This window comes from Diadema setosum, chromosome 7 (genome assembly GCF_964275005.1).
Source record: "Diadema setosum chromosome 7, eeDiaSeto1, whole genome shotgun sequence".
Lineage (NCBI taxonomy): Eukaryota > Metazoa > Echinodermata > Echinoidea > Diadematoida > Diadematidae > Diadema > Diadema setosum.
In genome coordinates this window covers 11617358-11638246 of record NC_092691.1, presented here as the reverse complement: position 1 = coordinate 11638246, position 20889 = coordinate 11617358, and the positions used below count along the sequence as shown (strand labels likewise).

The following is a 20889-nucleotide window of genomic DNA, read 5'->3' as shown; positions in this document are numbered from 1 at the left end:
TTTGATTTCAGATGACGATATGATGACGTCATATTGTAATTATGGAAATAATGATACTTGAAACGTTATTTTCAATTCATATGCTTTTGTGATATGCAATAAAAACATAGGGTCACCTGACGTTTTAAAGAGCTATGGCGAAATAAACAAAGACATGTTTTTTCACTATATTTGCACATAGATGCGCACGCGAAATTTCAACTTTGACGCCAGTGCATTGCTTTGTTATTTGTCAAAATCGATCAGAAATCAATGGATATTGTTACTCAAAGTATCAGGAATCCAGATCAGTCAAAAAATGTGCATTTTCATGTTACTGACGCGCTGTGCGCGCGAAAATGCGCGGACGGACGCGCACGCGCAAAATTGTTTGAAACGCTTAAAATTGTCTGAAACTTCGAGATTTCCCATTGGAAAGTTGTTTTGAGCCTTTTAAATGTTTGACGCGCGCTTACGCGTCCTAGATGACGTCCTAGGTAATTAGCATCAGATAAAGAAAGATAGAGCGTGACCTGAACTTTATGTCCACAAAAACTGATACAGAAAGGACCTTTAGTTATGAAGTTATGATCGATCATGTAACATGGTCCGAAAATCACAAAATGGCGCCTAGATGACGTCATAGATACGTTACTGTCATGAAAACCTTATTGTGGCTAGATATTGTCATGAGACATGTTGACTGAAAATGTCATGTTACTCCGTAATGTCATTCTTGAGATATTGACGACACAAAATAGGCCAGAAAGAAAGAAGAATAAGAAACGAGACATGAAACTCGTCACTTTAAAGACGAGTTAGGTGATACGCTTTGGGTCATCAGATATCGGTCACCAGTGATTGACAACGAAACAATTAAATATAGCGACTTTAAGTTATATTTCTGCAATAATATTTTAGCAAAGTCGATTTTTTTGGACCTTCATTATTCAGATCATATTGTTAGTAACAATGCAAACCACATGGAAAGGTAAATTATCGGTTGGGCTATTACTACTTGGTCTAATCACCAGGTAGGCTAACACCATTCGGGCTAAACCCAATTGGGCTACAACCACTTCGTCTATTTACCATTTCGTCTAATTTCCACTTGGTCTAATATCCAGTTCGTCTAATGACCAGTTCGGCTAATACCACTTAGTCTAATTCTCAGTTAGTCTAACACCACCTGGTCTAATTTCCACTTCGGCTAATTGCCACTGTGTCTAATTTCCACTCCGTCTAATTTCCACATGGTCCAATATTCACTTCGTCTACATGCCACTTGGTCTAATATCCATTTGGGCTACACCCATTTCGGCTATTACCACTTGGTCTACATATCACTTAGTCCAACTTCCATTTCGTCTAATTGTCATTTGGTCTAATTACCACTTAGTCTAATTACCACTTGGGCTAATCGTCACTTGGTCTAATTTCCATTTCGTCTACTTCTCACTTACTAGTAGTCTAGTGCCACTTGGTCTAAATAAGAAACATAACCATAGATTTAAAAAAAGGAAGTGTTAACAACCGTTATATATTATACAACTCTATATGATACACACACATGCGTGTGTTGCCTACAGCCATCTTACAGCAACCTAATACACAACTGATCATTGCAGAGTTGGGCGGGGGAGGGTGCGGGAGGGGGGTATCCCCTTCCTACACCAGGGACTTTTTCAAAAATCTGTCTACAAGACTTGTATTTCAGAGCATCCAAAATGGTATATAATTGCGCTTTATAAATTGTTTTCGACGGAACCACAGGCATAAATATACAGTGCGTCCCAATAAAGAGGAAACTGGAATTGTCAGTTATTTTCCCGGTAAAATAGAACAAGTCATGTCGTATAATATATATCATCATAAAGTTTATATCTTCCTCTTTTAATATGACACTTAAAGTGTATTCACTGACGAGCAAGGAGAGTTTAAAATTTGAATGTCAAAATCAAGTTGCACAGTATAAATTGTCATCAAGATTTGAAAGGATGCTGCAACGTTTGTTAACAAAGGGAGGGCTCATTAGCAATTCTTTCACCAAATTTCTCAATGAGAATGAATACGGTTTAAAGTACAAGCTTGCGTCCTGACCATGCAGCTAACAACACAGCAAAGAGTTTTCCTAGTAGGAGCCATGAGGGGTAGAGCACAGATGTGCGTGGACAGGCATGGTAGACATGTTGAGCGACCTTGATCATGTGGGACTGTTTCAAGTCGATAAAACACGCAAAAAATGCATCAAAGTGCACCATTTACACCATCAAAATGCAAAAAGTTCTCACTGTGGGAGGGGGAAATCTCCCCACACCTCCCCTCCCCCTCGCTTGCTTCGCTCCCTCGCATCTAACCGCTCCCCCTAAGATCAAATTCTCGCTATGGCGGTGATGGCCCCCACTGATTAGAAGGCCTTCACAGTAATCTCGCACAGACAGAGCAAGAGCTATAATACCACGATTTACTCAGTCAATGATATACTAATATTTCATTTTCTTACTTATTTTTTTAAAGAAGTGTGCACCATATCGCTGAATTTCAGATCTGGAAATGCAAAATCTTCCTCGTGTGGGAGGGGGGATACCCCCCTCTCACAATCTCCCCCCGCTCGGTCGCTCCACTCCCTCGCACAGATATTTCAAAAAGAAAAGAAAAAAAGGTCTTCATACTGATTTTCCACCGAAAGTCATCTGACAAGCAAAATAAAAAAAGGAACATATATTTCATATTTTTGCTGCCACTTTCCTCCCACTTTACATTTCATGCAAAAGAGTGGGACATTCGATCCCTGTAAAGTGTGTGTGTGTGTGTGTGGGGGGGGGGGGGCACCAAGCTTTTCTAACCCCCCCCCCCCCCCCCCCCCCCGGTGCGCCGGTCCGGTCATGGGCTTGTAATTGTGGTGATGGTGACTATCGCCAATCATCCCCCACTCCTCAGTATAGATTTACGCCGTTGCCTACTACTAAACATTGGAAAAAATGAATGAATAAAAGTAAATAATTCAAGCCCAATTAATACACACATTTACATTTTGGACTTTCACCCGGACCATTTCAAGAAAAAAGATAATTAACCATTCCACCTATTTTAACGCAATATTGAACTTGAAATATAAATCTGTTTTTGAGCCAACTTAATTACCATAATCAATCGACACCTAGAATCTTTAGTCTAGAGTCTATGGTAGCCCAACTGGTCATTAGCCAAAGTGGGAATTAGACCAAATGATGATTAGACGAACTGGCAGTTAGACCAAGTGGTTATTAGACAAAATGGAAATAGACCAAGTGTAAGTTAGACCAAGTGAGAATTAGCCCAAGTGGTTATTAGACCAACTGGTTATTAGACCAAGTGGGAAAAGACCAACTTGCAATAGACCAACTGGTGTTAGACCAACTTAACATTAGGCGAACTGATATTAGACCGAGTGCAATTAGACCTAGTGGCAAAAGAATACATTAGACCAACTGGCAATTACACTAAATGGGAATTAGACAAAGTGACGATTAGCCCCAGTGGTCATTAGACCAACTGGTTATTAGACCATGTGGCAAGTAGACCAAGTGAGAAGTGGACCAAATGGGTTTAGCCCGAATGGTGTTAGCCCAACTGGTGATTAGACCAAATGGGAATAGACCAAGCGGCAATAAACCCATGGAAAGTCCTGTACGTGTGTCTGCGTGTGCAAGTAGGCCCAAGTAGATTAACAGGTTTTCTTAGTACAGTGTATCTCTACGATGACGAACAAATATAAACACGAACAAATTGAAACTCGTCAATACAGTGTTCTAAAGATCGTCTTGACTTTAATAGTGGTCTTTTAAAAATATGAACTCTAGCCCTTATTTCCATAACCAAAACTGCTATATCGAATCTTGTCATTAATATGATCAGTTTGGAGAGCTCTTAAAGCTACAAGCCTGTAAAATTTTCCAGCAATTAAGCAATGAATCATCCAATCCAAAACAAAGGAAAATACAGCGAGTGCGTGTCTTTACAGAATGGGATTTATACCCGGACGAAATATGGTGCTATATTGTACTAGTAACTACTTGCTGACTTATTTTAAGGGCTCTGCTGGTTGAGTATCCATGTTTAGCTAAATGAATTGTAATTTGGCGATAAACAAAAATTCCCACGAGCAACAGAAACACTCTAACCTCCGATATAAAATAAGGGAAATTGCGTGTTTGTGTTCGTGGGGATGTGTATACTTGAGGAAATAGTGAAACAAATGACATAGGAGTGAAGCTGAACTGCCTAAGAAAAAAAGGAAAAATAAAGAAAGCCCTTGCAGCTACAAGCCTGTGAAATTTTCCGGCAGAAAAAGCAATGAAACGTCCAAAAACAAAACAGAGGCAAATAGAGAGAGTGTGTGTTTGTTTACATGACAATATGATTTGTACCTAGACGAAAGCGGCATTACCTCAACTAATATAAAGAAAGAGACATAGCTTCTAACCACGTAACTAAATGGTAAGTCTTTTCGAACCAAGAGTGTGGAACGTAAGATGAATCATGACGATCACCCGTGACCGACACATCTTCAAAGGGAACAGTTAGAAGTGGAAGGAGTGTCAAGCATATTGTCTCAACAAAGCAATGAGACAATGACATTTAGGCATTCCATAATTTCGCTCTAAAATCAATGGTATTAATCATGTAGGCCTACCATTGCTTGCATAGTCCATAAACTTTGCTTTACAAACTTTCAGTGAAACGTGTCATAACATAACTATGTAACTCCATTAGCAGTGACTACTAGATAAACAAAGATATATCAAAATGAACGCTTAGCACATATAACTCAGGGGATTATAACCTGATACTCTGCTCTTCACTGCTCAGATGGCAACAACACTCATCACCTACGGCTGCGTATAGAGAAACAGCCATTACTTAAATAACAGTTTTGCCTTTTATTTGGCAGATCGACACACAACCCCTTTAAACACACTGTAATTGGCACGGAGGGACATGAAAGAACTCTTCATTAATACTAAACAGCATATGCATTCCACTCATGTGGCGCAAGATACCTCTAAAGCAACATAAAGCCTGTCTACAACTCCGTTATTGGGTCAAACAATACAGTACGAAATATCACAGAGATGAGCGAGACGGTATACCCCTGGCTTAGAGTAAATCAATTCAGTTCTTTTTCCCACTCAAGTTGAAGTATTTATATAAATGCATAAATCCCCACCTTCAGTATAACAAAACAAACGTAGCGAAAAGGGAAGAGAAGACGAGAGCTGGCAAAAATATACTGCACAACTGCAATTTATAACCTTTTGTGTGACAAGTGAAGCAAAATGTATTAGATGTTATAGCAGTTGTTTTTTTTTTAGCATAAACAGACAAATAGAGGACATGAGACACATTCGTGAAGTCCTATTCTTTATACAGTCCCACATAATTCAGATGAAATTGTTTCTGTCATGCAACCATGTGAACATTTCATGCGTGTGTCGGCGTGGGCAAGTAAGTCGATCAGACAGGATATGTAAATGAATATTTACCAATAGGTCTTTATACTGTTAAAAAACAGAAATCAAACATGGCGATAAGGTCTTTTAAGGGTCACCTTCACATTTACATGTGTATTTTCAAGTCGAAATTTCCAGTCGAAGCGCTTTGGTCTCCAACACAAAACAAAGGGATATTGTGTGTGTGTGCGTATAGGTGCGGTTACATGCGAACGTGATTTCTGCATAGGTGAAGGTGTAGTACTCCATTGAAGAAAAAAGTAAAAAAAAAAGTAAGTATTTTGTTTCGTGCTCTTGTGGGGTTCGAACCCGCAACCTCACGTCTCTGAAACGTCGCCTTTAACCACTCGGCCATACGTCTCGACGAAAAACATGAGGAACGTAAAGTTATGTATGTCAAAGATGATTCAGTAATCGTCTGGTCGACATTCCATTCTCATTTTCAGTTTTAAACTGCAAAATTATCAACCTGATGAGATTTGCAAAAATAAAATGCGTGATTTCTGCAGCTTATTGTCTCAGCTACAACATACTATAGATTCAGAGGAAATAAAGCAAAATCAGCTGAGATAAAGGTGCTTAAACGTTGTCAAGGCAATGCATGGTTTAAAAAAAAATCACCTCCCATTGACATAACACGTAAACTTGTCCGATTTTGCGTCTTTACCTTTAATCGCAATTTGAAGTGTGATGGTAAGTCTTCTCGAACTAAGAGTGTGGAACGTAAGCTTCTACGTGAAAGATGAATCATGACGATCACCCGTGACCGACAAATCTTCAAAGGGATCAGCTATTAGAAGTGGAAGCCCTCGTGCCAAGCATATTGTCTCACCAATTCCAAAGCAGTGATACTCTTACATTTAGGTATAACATAATTTCCCTCTGAAATCAATGGTATTATTTATGTACAATTGCTTGCCTTGTCCATAAACTTTGCTTTACAAACTTTCAGTGAAACGTGTCATAACATAATTCTGTAACTCCATTAGTAGTGATTGACTACATAAATAAAGATATATGACATTGAACGCTTAGCGCGTATAACTAAGGGGGATTTTAGCCTGACGCTCTGTTCTTCACTGCTCAGATACCAACAACACTCACCACATACGGCTACGTATAGAGAAACAGCCATGGCGAAAATAAGGTTTTCCTTTTCTTTGGCAGATAGACGCACAACCCCTTTAAACACACTATAATTGACATGGAGGGACATGAAAAAGTTCATTACTACTACTGAGCAGTGATGCCTTGTACTCATGTGGCACAAGATACCTCTATAGCAACATAAAACCTGTCTACAATTCCGTTATTGGGTCAAACAATAACAACCTGGAATTTCAAAGAGATGAGCGAGACGCCGTTATACACCTGGCCTAGAGTTAATTCATTCAGTTGCCATTCCTGCTCCAGTTGAGTTATGTAAATTATTTTCCGACCTGTCTTGTGCAGTGTAACAGGAACAAACGTAGAGAAAAGGAAAGAGAAACGAAAGGTGGCAAGCGGGGCACTGTATACCAAGGGCAATTTACAACATTACGTATGACAAATAAAGCAAATACAACCTCCAGCCTCCGACAAAAAAAAAATGGAACTTGAGTGACTGTGTCTCGTGGGGTAGTTATATACTTGATAAGATAATACGATAAATGACATCGGAATAAAGCAGAACTGCCAAAAGAAAAACAAAGAAAGAGAGAGAGAAAAAATAATAGCGTCCTGCGGGTCTCGAACATCTCGTCCTAAGGTAGTGCATAATGACAATGCAGCGGGCTAAGCGACTATAAAGCCACACGGCTGTCCCGAAGATTGGATGTGAAATTCATAACTTAATATCATTTACAACATGAAAAAGTTCATTACTACTACTAAACAGTGATGCCTTCCACTCATGTGGCATAAGATACCTCTAAAGAAACATAAAACCTGTCTACAATTCCGTAATTGGGTCAAACAATAACAACCTGGAATTTCAAAGATATGAGCGAGGCGCCATACACCTGGACTAGAATTAATCAATTCAGCTCCCATTCCTGCCAGTTATCTAAACGTACATGTTCCTACCTATCCTGTTACAATATAACAATAACCAATGAAGAGAAAAGGAAAGAGCAAACGAAAGGTGGCAAGCGGGACACTGTAACAAGGGGCAATTTACAACATTAAGTGTGACAAAATTAATGAAGCAAACCCAATCTCCAAACTCCAATACAAAACAATTAAGGGAAATAGAGCAGCCGTGTTCACGGCTTACGTATACTTGATAAAATAATACGATAAATGACATCGAGTAAAGCTGAACAGCCGAAAAAAAAAAAGAAAAAAAGGGAAAAGTCCTGCGGGAGTCGAACTTCTCGCCTTCCCGTATGGCGTTATGAACACCCAGCGCGCTAAGCGATTACGCCGAATGGCTGTCCTGAAGATCGTTTGCGAAACTTAAATTTTTAATTATACAATCGTGACTGTTGACGGAGATGGCGCTATTCAACTTCCCACAAGTGGCCGCGTGGATTCGACCAATATACAGTTGCAAACAACGATCGCCAATCGTTCCGTACAGATTGCATTCTCATTTTCAGTTTTTAACTACAAAATTGTCGACCTCATGAGGAGATTTTAAAATATAAAATGCATGATGACTGCAGCTTATTGTCTGAGCTACAACATACATAAGTTTCAGAGGAAATGGAGCAAAATCAGCTGAGATAAAGGTGCTTAAACGTTGTCAAGTCAATGCATGGTCTAAAAAAAAATCACCTCCCATAGACAATACACGTAAATTTGTCCGATTTTGAGTCTTTACCTTTAATCACAATTTAAGGTATGATGATGTCATCAAATTTCAAAACCATGACATGGACTTGAAAGGCAAATGTTCAAAGTAAAACATATCTGAATTTGGGATAATATTGAGCTTAAACAAGAGAGATACGAGCAAATGAATGTCAGAAACAGTACCTCAAAAAAAATAATTCCACTTTTTTGATTTCAGATGATGATATGATGACGTCATAATGTATTTCGGGAAATATTGATGCTTGAAATGTTATTTCCAATTCATATGCTTTTGTAATATGCAATAAAAACATAGGGTCACCCTGCGTTTTAAAGAGCTATGGCGAAATAAACAAAGACATGTTTTTCGCTATATTTCCACATAGACGCGCACACGAAATTTCAACTTTGACGCCAGCGCATTCCTTTGTTATAAGTCAAAATTGATCGGAAATCATTGGATATTGTTACTTAATGTATCAGGAATCCAAATCTGTCAAAACAATTGCATTTTCATGTTGCTTACGCGCACTGCGCGCGAAAATGCGCGGACGGACGCCTACGCGCGGAACGCTTAAAATTGTCTGAAACTTCGAGATTTCCCATTGGAAAGTTGTTTTGAGCCTTTTAAAAGTTTGATGCGCGCGTACGCGCGCGTAATGATGTCCTAGGTAATTAGCATTAACATGTAAGATAGAGCGTGACCTAAACTTAATGTCCACAGAAAATGATACAGAAATGACCTTTAGTTATGAAGTTATGATCGATCATGTAACATGGTCCGAAAATCACAAAATGGCGCCTAGATGACGTCATAGATATGTTACTGTCATGAAAACCTTATTGTGGCTAGATTTTGTTATGAGACATGTTCCCTGAAAATGTCATGTTATTCCGTAATGTCATTCTTGAGATATTGATGACACAAAATTGTCCAGAAAGAAAGAAGAATAAAAAGAAATAAAGAGAGATTTTGACAATCACAATAGGTGATACGCTGATAGCGTATCACCTAACGAGACATGAAAACTCGTCACATTGAGGACGAGTTAGGTGATACGCTTGTGGTCATCAGATGACAGTCATCTGTGATCGACAAAGAAAAGAATGTGATATAGGCACCTTAAAGTTATATTGAGCGTGCTTGCGAAACCGTTTTTGTAACCACTCGGCCACGGGTCATCCACGGAAATGGTAAGACAAAAAAACAAAACAATGTATAGATATAACAGGGGGAAAGTCAATGCCCACTCAACTAACGTGGCCGTGTGAACATCTATTGCATTGCTAGACGGAAAAGCGGCCTTGTAACGACTGAGGTCGCTATGCCATTTCTGGCAACTTGGAAAAAATACGTCCCGCAGACATAAAACCTATAATCGGCTGGTTTTGATACCTTGCCTTTAATCATAATTTTCAGTGTAATGACGTCATCAAATTAATAAGCAATGACATCGTCTTGAAAGACAATTGTTCAAAGTACAACACCTCAGTCGTCGTCATTACATACTATGATCGGTTTGACAAAGTCAACCTGCAAAAGTTTGCTGCAGTCGAAGCAATGTGGTCTCCAACACACAAAAAAGAGGGATATGGCGTGTGTGTGTGTCTGTGTGTGTGTATAGGTGCGTTTATATACGAACGTGATTTCTACATGGACGAATATGTAATACAAAGTTGAGGAAAAAAACAGTAAATAGCTAAGTATTTTGTTTTGTGATCTTGTGGGGTTCGAACCCGCAACCTCACGTCTCTGAGACGTCGCCTTTAACCACTCGGCCATACGTCTCGACAAGAAAATAAGAGGAACATTACGGACTTGAAAGACAGTTGTTCAATATATAACACATTCATCGTACGTTGTCAGTTTGCTATTGACATGACGATCTATCACACAAACATGAGGCAGGTATTATAACCTGTATGAAATTATTATAGGCATGGTTATCAAATTCCCCTAAAATTTCCTTATAATTGCCTTATTTTTACACACAGTTATGCTATCCCTTTAAACTCGTCACAGTTTAATTAGAATCATTAACATCATACGTTAGTACCATATTCAGTTCCAAAGCTGATCACGTTTGCTAATTAATTAAGATTAATTGTCTAGAATGTGTCATATGGCCAACCTGTATACACACGTATACACACACACACAATGCTAAATGTATGTATCAAACATCTGTAACACAACTTTGAACTAACTGTAGGAATTATCGCTGCACTTATCATTCATACTTTTTATCACTATCTGAAACTCCACAAAAACCACTAATTGACAAATAATCATCAATACAGAAGACTGACTTAAAGGAACAATGCAAATACCTTTTTTACAATGTATAGCTTGTTACATGTGTAAATCAGCACAAAGTAACCACGACTACATTGTGTTACTGAATTGATATGAACAAATTTCATTTTGTTACAATATACTATATCAGTTTAAAAAGCCAAGCCTGCAAAATTTTGCAGCAGTCGAAGTAATGCAGTCTCCAACGCAAAACAAAGGTATACTGTGTGAGTGTGTGCGTATAGGTGTGTTTACATGCAAACGTGTTTTCTACATGGACGAAGGTGTAGTACTCCATTGAAGAAAAAAAAGTAAAAAAAGAATAATTATTTTCTTTCGTGCTCTTGTGAGGATCGAACCCGTACGTGTGCAACCTCACGTTTCTGAGACGACGCCTCTAACCGCTCGGCCATTCGTCTCGACGAGAAAATTAGAGGAACGTAAACTTATGTACGTGAAAGATGAATCAGGAATCGTTTCGTCCGCATTCCATTCTCATTTTCAGTTTTAAATTGCAAAATTGTCAACCTCATGAGGAGATTTCAAAGAATAAAATGCATGATTACTGCAGATTATTGTCACAGCTACAACATACTTAAGTTTCAGAGGAAATGAAGTAAAATCAGCTGAGATAAAGGTGCTTAAACGTTGTCAAGTCAATGCATGGTTTCTAAAAAAATCACCTCCCATAGACATAACACGTAAACTTGTCCGATTTTGCGTCTTTACCTTTAAACACAATTTAAAGCATGATGACGTCATCAAATTTCAAAACTATGACATGGACTTGAAAGGCAAATGTTCAAAGTACAACATATCTGAATTTGGGATAATATTGAGCTTAAACAACAGAGATACGAGCAAATGAATGTCAGAAACAGTACCTTAAAAAATTTAATTCCACTTTTTTTATTTCAGATGATGATATGATGACGTCATAATGTATTCATGGAGATATTGATGCTTGAAACGTTATTTCCAATTCATATGTTTTTGTAATATGCAATAAAAACATAGGGTAACCAGACGTTTTAAAGAGCTATGGCGAAATAAACAAAGACATGTTTTTCGCTATATTTGCACATAGACGCGCACACGAAATTTCAACTTTGCCGCCAACGCATTCCTTTGTTATAGGTCAAAATTGATCGGAAATCAATGGATATTGTTGCTTAATGTATCAGGAATCCAAATCTGTCAAAAAATGTGCATTTTCATGTTGCTTACGCGCACTACGCGCGAAAATGTGCGGACGGACGCGAACGCGCGAAACGCTTAAAATTGTCTGAAACTTCGAGATTTCCCATTGGTAAGTTGTTTTGAGCCTTTTAAAAGTTTGACGCGCGCGTACGCGCGCGTAATAATGTCCTAGGTAATTAGCATTAAAATGTAAGATAGAGCGTGACCTGAACTTAATGTCCACAGAAAATGATACAGAAATGACCTTTAGTTATGAAGATATGATCGATCATGTAACATGGTCCGAAAATCACAAAATGGCGCCTAGATGACGTCATAGACATGTTACTGTCATGAAAACCTTATTGTGGCTAGATATTGTCATGAGACATGTTCCCTGAAAATGTCATGTCATTCTGTAATGTCACTCTTGAGATATTGATGACACAAAATTGTCCAGAAAGAAAGAAGAATAAAAAGAAACGAGATATGAAACTCGTCACACTGAAGACGAGTTAGGTGATACGCTTGGGGTCATCAGATGTCGGTCATCCGTGATCGACAAAGAAAAGAATGTAATATAGCACCTTGAAGTTATAATGAGATACTTAGTTGAACTTTTTTGGGCCTACATTATTCAGATCACATTTGTTTTTCTGTCACACAAACTAAGTGGAAATTCTGTGCGTGGCGACTAAGTCGATTTACGGACTTATTGATTACGTACAGTGCATAAACTTAGACCCCGTTTACGACCCCGTTTACAGTGCGGGGCCGGGCTCGGCCGCGGCTCGGCCGCGGCCGAGCCCGGCCTCAATTGCGCGGCCGAGCCTCGCAATTTTGTCCGTTTACACTGCCGGGCTCGGCCGCGCTTTTGATTCAAACCTTTCAATATTTTGTCGTAGTGGCGCTCTGCTTGTAAACAAATGCAATTTGGTATTGTCTGGTTTTCAGACCCTTTGCCAAATGAATTCCGTGGCGACGAAGTCGCCGTTCGGGCAAAGGCCTTTGCCGAAGGAGAGAATCCTTTGCAGGACAAAACCACCCTAAACTATACTAGTTTTCGACGTTGAGGGGGTTAATATCCTGAATAGCGAAAGATACAGGCAGAGGGTTTGGAAGCCAGACTAAAATTGGCCGCGCAATTGGCCGCGCATTTGGCCCAGTTTGCGTTTACACCAAGAAAAGGCTGGGCTCGGCCGCGGCCGAGACCACCTCCAGAGCGAGGCCAAATGCGAGGCCAATTTTGGCCTCGCATTTGGCCTTTTGCGCGTTTACACTGAAGCGGGGCTGGGCACGGCCGCGTCCGAGCCTCGGCCGAGCCTCGCGCTGTAAACGGGGTCTACGGTGCGGGGCTGGGCCGAGCCGCGGCCGCGGCCAACCTCAATTGCGAGGCAGAGCCCCGCAATTTAGTCCGTTTACACTGCCGGGCTCGGCCGCGCTTTTGATTCAAACCTTTCAATATTTTGTCGTAGTGGCGCTCTACTTGTAAACAAACGCAATTTGGTATTGTCTGGTTTTCAGATCCTTTGCCAACTGAATTCCGTGGCGACGAAGTCGCCGTTCGGGCAAAGGCCTTTGCCGAAGGAGAAAATCCTTTGCAGGACAAAACCACCTTAAACTATACTAGTTTTCGACGTTGAAGTGGTTAATATCCTGAATAGCGAAATTGTAGTACAGGCTATAAGTTTGGAAGCCAGACTAAAATTGGCCGTGCATTTAGCCCAGTTTGCGTTTACACTGAAAAAAAGGCCGGGCGCGACCGCGGCTCGGCCGCGGCCGAGACCACCTCCAGAGCGTGGCCTAATGCGAGGCCAATTTTTGCCCCGCATTTGGCCTTTTGCGCGTTTACACCGAAATGAAGGTGGGCGGCCGAGCCTCGCACTGTAAACGGGGTCCAAGTGATCCTCAGCACGTACAAAGAAAACATGACAATTAAAGGTATACTATTTTAATCTAGCAATGGCCTTTCCAATGAAAATATGGGTCATATAGATATCAAAAATGGGAAAGTTCGGTTAAAAATTGTATCCATATTTTTTAGATGAATTTTTCATTTTCCATATTCTGACACTTTACCCGATGCTACGCCCCGCCCCTAAAAATAGGCGATATCGGATTCTCTCGATCATGTGACCTGTGACCTCACAACCAGAAGACCGACGCTTGATCCCAGTCGGTCATCGCGTATGTTACGTATGTTTCGAGTGTTGACACTTTCTGTTTCTTGAGTTGTTTTCGGATATTTAGCGAAAATGCCACAGCGATGTGTTGTTGCAGGATGCAGCAACACCACAAAAAATGGTGTTAGTTTGCATCAATTCCCAAATGACGAAAACGTTCGCCGAATGTGGACTGCAAAAGTTCAATTGATAGAGCAAAGTGGAGTGTGCCATCGATCTGAGAGCAGTGTGATTTGCGTGCCCATTTGATGACTTTCATGGAAGACGATTTCGTCGAAATTAAGTGGGAAGCATTCCCACCAGTTTGGAATTTAAAAAAAAAAAAAGCGAATGCTGAAGTCATCTGCGGTACCAAGCATCCAGCTTGGAGCTGGACCTAGATTATCTGAGGAAAAAAACACCCAGGAGAGCAGCTGTGTAAAGCGAGAACGAATACCAATGAGGGTAAGTTAGCCAGGCCAGGCCGTGCCCGTGCAGTGTCGATACCGGAATTACCACTAGTACCTGTACGTGTCTCTTATGTCACTGATCGCGGAGGCTGAGTGATTTACTACCGGTACGATTGTGATTGTACTGTATACAAATGTATTCGCTATTACTTAGCTCAACTATTCATTTGTGAAAATGACTCTTCATTTAGTTATGTCAGCTTTGTCAAGAACTCCAGCGGTGTTATTGGATAGCCGAACCATACAACCCGAACGCTTCGCGTTCAGGTCGGTGCGGCTATCCTTACCGTATGACTATGAGCAGACTTGACTGGGGATGCATGAAGGCGAGGACGGACGCGACTGCCGGCGCGGCCCCGCGCGCAGAGCTCTTGCATTCGCTTGCGCTCCTCCGTGCTACTAGCCTCAGCCAACTGAGCCTCGTACAGTAGTCGGCTCAGGGCCTGCTATCTTCCCCTCTCACGTTGAATCCTGCTTTTTATGTGAAGGTTGCAATTTGAATGTACTATGAATCAAAGCTTGAATTTTGCTCTGGTATTCAATTGTAATAATCTGTTCACCACTTGAATGGTTTAGTAGAGATGTCTGCAGTTACTTGTAATGTTACTATATTTGCCAGAATGTCCAAAATGCGAGGGTGTGGAATAATTTTGCATGCAACCGTACTTTCATAGACCTACTATAGTGCTAATACATGTAACAGTTAGGCCTACTAATATCCCACGTGTACACATTTGTACTGGGAATCTGCTTCATTGAAGGAATTCAATGAAGCAGTTCCGCTTCAGGCATCAGCATAAAATGTATCTTGATATTTCGCTTGGTCTAAATTCAGTGACACATGCAGGGGTGAAAGAATAGACAAAAAAAAAAAAAAAAAAACAAAGAAAAAGAGGGATTTTGCATGTTCTGCTTTGTATGTTTACGTATGCGGTGTGTGTTTGTATGGGTACCGTAACTTTTTCCAAAACTAATGAACCAAAAGTGGTCATAAACATTTCAAGATTTTTAGGACAGTTGCAATAGTCACAGTGTTTACCATATGCCTCTAATACCGCACAAAACTGAACTGAAACCAGTAGGAAAGTGTAGCACTAATAAATTTTGCATTTGCGGTTACAAAGCTAGGTTACTAAGTAAATCCCGCTTCAAAAATGGGCTAAAGCTGGACTACAGTAAAAGGGATATCAGACATTTTGTGTGATACTCGTGCACTGAAGTGTGAATGCAATTCAAAGGAAACCTACAGTTGATGAATTCCCAAAATTGATTTCATACCTTAGAGCCCCAAGAATTCATTTGCTGGAGGTAGTACCAACAACCATTTTCTCTTTGATTTGCCTCTCCAATTCATGTTTTGTTCTTGATATCCAGATACGAAAGTCGCTGAAAAGTTGGATGACATCATTTGCAGCACAACTCTTCTCAAAGATATCAAGAAGATGTCATGTGGGCAACAAACTTCCTCTCTGGAATCATTTCACAGTGTGATTGATCAGTTTGCACCCAAGATGAAGTCATGTATACAGATACCATGGCATGCTTTGCAGGCAAGTATATTTTTGTTTGTATTTTAATAGTTAATCTGTGCTCTTACCCTTCCCCTGCCCTTCCAGCACCCCCACCACCACCACAAAAAAGAAAGGAAAGAAATGTACTGACTTGACTTCCCAATCTTTGTTTTACAACAAATATTTGAGTCTTCAGGTGTCTAAACAAGTCTTTCCTTATTTCAAAGACAGTGTTTTAATGCACTTTACAATTTCTAGTGACACATTGTTCCTTCCTACAATGACAATGGCCTTGAGAATGAGATGTAGAATACCTAAATTCACAAGGTAAAATCCAAGTGCCCCTCCCCATCCATTAATATACTTAGCTATGCCATTTTGTCCTTTTATTTGAATGGTTGTTCCAATGTTATGTTACTACTGAACATCATTTTTTCTACATATAACCTTGTGTCCAATGGCTAAATTTCATCACCAAGTTCTTAATATTACTGTTGCAGGCTTCACCTTGCAGCATTGCATCACAACCCTAACAGTGACCGGCAACAAGCCACCACAGGTGAAGGAGAGCGTCATTTCATCATCATCAAGCCCAAATACAAGCCTGGATCAGCGACTGCGAAAGCCCATCAAAGAACCTCCCACCTACTGTAAGTTAAAGCTTTGATAAGCAAAATAGGATGCTGTCTAGGTTTGTCGTAGTAAGCCTACTTTGTACATAGAAAAATTATACAGTATATCACTTGGTAATGGTAGTTATAACAGTGCTTCCCCGCTACAAAAAAAAAAATAAATAAATAAAATAAAGAAATGCAGAAATAGGGAGAAATGTATCATTCAAAATAAAAGATATACATTTTAATGTAAAGAAAAACATCTGTGTGTTAATTTGTTTTATATCTTCCCCCTTTTTTTTCTCTTCTATAGCATATGCTGAGGAACTCCTGACTGAAGTTTCAGAGTATGACAGTGAGGCATCTCCACATGCAAGACAGCCATCACCACCTCCACTGTCCAGTGAACACACTTACCCATCAAAAGAAGATGTCATTCAACAGCATCAGACCCAACTCAGTTCAGCCCATGAATGAAGTGAGGTCGAGTGGATAAGAGTTCTTAGGACACAAGGCTACAAAGAAAAAAAAATGCTGTCCAGTGGTAATTTATCATAGGAACAACCTTTAGAATAAATAAAAGGACAAAGTGGCTTAGATAGGATTTATTGATGGGTAGGGGATGGGGTGCACCGTACAATTTTTTTTTTCCATTTTTGTCAGCCCACTGAAGGATAAGAGACTGAGGGATTGAAATGGTTTCTATCATCTACTTGTCTGTCATAACTTGTCTCCACCATGCTCGGTTTTGTCCAAACCTTTTTGGTACATGTACATAGTTCTTAGGGACAGTGGGATTTGGATGGAGTCAAAGGTCACACAGGTCAATGACTTTTAGCCTGCTTTAATTTTTTTTTTTTGTGCAAGTTTTTCTATGTGCCAGTAACTGGGTGAGACATCCTCATGAAATTTGTCATTATTGGAAGTAAAAATATGTCACTAAAACCAAAAGCCATCAGTACATCAAGTTTTAGAACCAAGGAAAGAGTTGATTGGATACTTGAATTTTGCAGTATATTTTGTAAAACAAATAAGCATTGTGTACATTTATGATGGAGGACTTACATGTATGTCAAAATATGTTTTTATTTATTTCATTGTATTTATTTACTTATCAATTTATTATTTGTTGTATTTTTGTTGTATTTTTCTTTTATGAGGGGAGGGGGGTGTTAAATACAATGTACAGTTAAACTCGCATAAGTCGATCTTCTCGGGACTGAGCAAAACACATCGACTTAGGCGAGTTTCGACTTGTACGTAAGTCGAAAAAATCGACTTAAAGTTACACCACACGTACATATGTATAATGTACATGTATGTTGTCTACTCTGGAGCCGAGAGCTGGAGCGGTGTGCCCGATATTTGCCCTTCAGCAAGACACTTTATCCACATTGATGCAGGCCAGGGCTCCACACTATAACTTTTATTTTGGTGGCCCCAAAATGATTGATTTTTATTTCTTGGTGGCCCGAACAAAAAAAACAAAACAAAACAAAACAAAAAACTAAATCGGTCCTACGTTCGGTCCGAAAGTTACCGTTATTTATTTCTGATTGTAAAAGCAATCATCCACCATTTACAAGTATTTTAACACCTTCCGGAGCCGAATGTTGCCGTTAATCATTTTCAAATGTAAAAACAAGCAACCGACATTCATTCTAGGATCTTACGGAGCTGAATATCATCCTTATTCATTTCCGAACGTGAAAGCAAACATCCGCTTTTTATTTCATCATCTAAATGAGCCGATTGATACTGTTAATCATTTCCAAATGTAAAAGAAACAGTCTGTTACTTATTTTAGCATCGTACGGAGCAGAATATTACCGTTATTCGATCTCCAAATTCAAAAGCAAACACCCGACATTTATTTTATGATCGTAAGGAGCCGAATGTTACTGCTGTCCACTTCCGAAAGTGAAATGAATAATCTGACATTTATTTTGGCATCTTCAGGAGTCGAATGTTACATGCTATTTACTTTCGAACGTAAAAGCGAACTTTCGGCAATTATTTCATCATCGTACTGAGTTGAATACTATAGTTATTCATTTCCGAACGCCAAAGCAAACATTCAACATTTATTTTAGCATCTTCCGGAGCTGAATGTTATTGCTATTTACTTTCGAACATAAAAGCAAACATAAGACATTCATTTTATCATCGGACGGAGTTGAATACTATTGTTATTCATTTCCGAACGTTAAAGCAAATATCAAACATTAACTTTACCATCAAACGCAGCTAAATGTTACTGTTATTCATTTCGAAATTTAAAAGCAAACATCCGACAGTTATTTAGCATCGTATGGAGAAGAATATTACTGCTATTCACTTCCGAACGTAAAAACAATCATCTGACATTTATTCTACCATCTTCTGGAGCTGAATTTTATTGCTATTTACTTTCGAAAGTAAAAGCAAACACCCGACATTAATTTTATCTCATCGTCGTACGAAGTTGATTATTATTGTTATTCATTTCCGAACGTCAAAGGGATAATTCGACATTTACTTTAGCATCTTCCGGAGCTGAATGTTAATGTTATTTACTTTCGAACGTAAAAGTAAACATCCGACATTTATTTCATCATCGTACGAAGTTGATTATTATTGTTATTCATTTCCGAACGTCAAAGGGATAATTCGACATTTACTTTAGCATCTTCCGGAGCTGAATGTAATTGTTATTTACTTTCGAACGTAAACGTAAACATCCGGCATTTATTTTATCATTGTATGGAGTTGAATATCATTATTTTTCATATCCGAACGTCAAAGCAAACATTCGACATTTATTTCAGCATCTTCCGGATACTTTTTTAAAAATCCTTATTCATTTCCGAACGCAAAATCAAATCTCTGACATTCCAAACGTATAAGCAAACATCCGACATTTATTTTAGTATTATACGGAATCGAATATTACCGTTATTCATTTCCAAAATTAAAAGAGCAAACATCTGACATTTATTCAGCATCTTATGGAACCGATTGTTACCGCTTCATTTCCAAAACTGAAGGCAAACATTTGGCTTTTTTGGTGGCCCGGCGTGCGTTTTTGGTGACCCCGGTCGCAAATTAACCATTCGCGAAATCGTGATTCGATTCGCGAAAAGACTCCGCTAAATATAAGGCATAGATCGCTACACTCGGCAGGGGCTACGTCGTCCTTTCACCAGGTCTCGTTAGAAAACCAAAATCTCGCGTGAGTTCTTGCGTTACCTATATATCGTTAATGTTAACGAAACATCGTTAATTTGCGCTAGGGATCGTTACTCATCGTTGCTACAAACGTTAATTTTCCCGATCGTTAGTTTGCGTTACTAACGATTCAGGTGAAACCGCTTGCGTTAATGAAACGTTAATGTTTATTTACGCAGTTTCTTTTGGTATATACTGTATGTAAACAAAAACTGGCGTCTCGTGATTTTGACAGTGATTTATTACACAATAAAATCTTATTCGACTTAGGCACAGTGAATTCAATGGTTTTTCCGTGAAAGTGTTCTTGGAATTTCATCGACTTAAGCGAGTATTCGACTTAAAAAATTCGACTTATGAGTGAATTAATACACGTAAGTCAATGGGGAAAAATCGGGACTTTTTAAAATTATCGACTTGCGCGATTATTCGACATATGCGATGTCGACTTAGGCGAGTTTAACTGTACCTTCAATAAAGTTACCCCATAAAGGGTCTCCAGAAAGACCCATGGGATGTTTTATTGCACCAAGCATTCTTGAAAGAAGAAAAATACAACGTAGGTGTCACAGAAGTATTTTGACAGTCTGGTTGTTAAGTATTGTTAGTAAGTACATGCATCACCACTTTTTGTATGCCTGATGGTATGGCCTGTATTGCCTGTCAGCAAATTGTTGTGAAGATAACACATTTATTGTTTGGTAAAATTCATGCATTCTTGCATAGATGGATCATATTGAAGTGTACTTGTGTGTAAAGGTGAGATAACTTAGGTAGGTCAAAGGTCATGGATGTGGTATGCCTGAAAATACACATTTCTCAAGATAACCAAGTATTGTTCAAGATACAATTACAATACAATACAATACAAAATACACAACACTCGTTGAATCAGCAACTGTAAGAGAGAGCTTTTTAGTTTCATCCATGTTTTAGATTTTGAAGTACGATTCAGCTCGTACAGTGGAACCCTGTTATAACAAGTATTGAGGGACTATGAAAATTAGAATTGTACCTTGTTTTATGAACTATCTCATTATAATACCTGGGTAGAAAAATAAATGTAAAAAGTTTGCTCTAATTTCTGTTGATATTTTAGCCATTCAAAAACTCATATTTGAACATTTGGTTAAATGTTCCTCACTAAAACGGTATTTGTATCCAGTATCATAAAACATTTCTACATGTATGTTGGTTGAATGTT

General features: G+C 39.1%; 1 protein-coding gene across 1 annotated transcript in view; it reads right to left on the bottom strand.

The window, feature by feature from the left end:
• The window catches only part of LOC140230365 (sodium/potassium/calcium exchanger 5-like), a 68969-nt gene that overhangs the window by 11620 nt on the left and 36460 nt on the right, over window positions 1-20889 (bottom strand). The window lies entirely within an intron of this gene.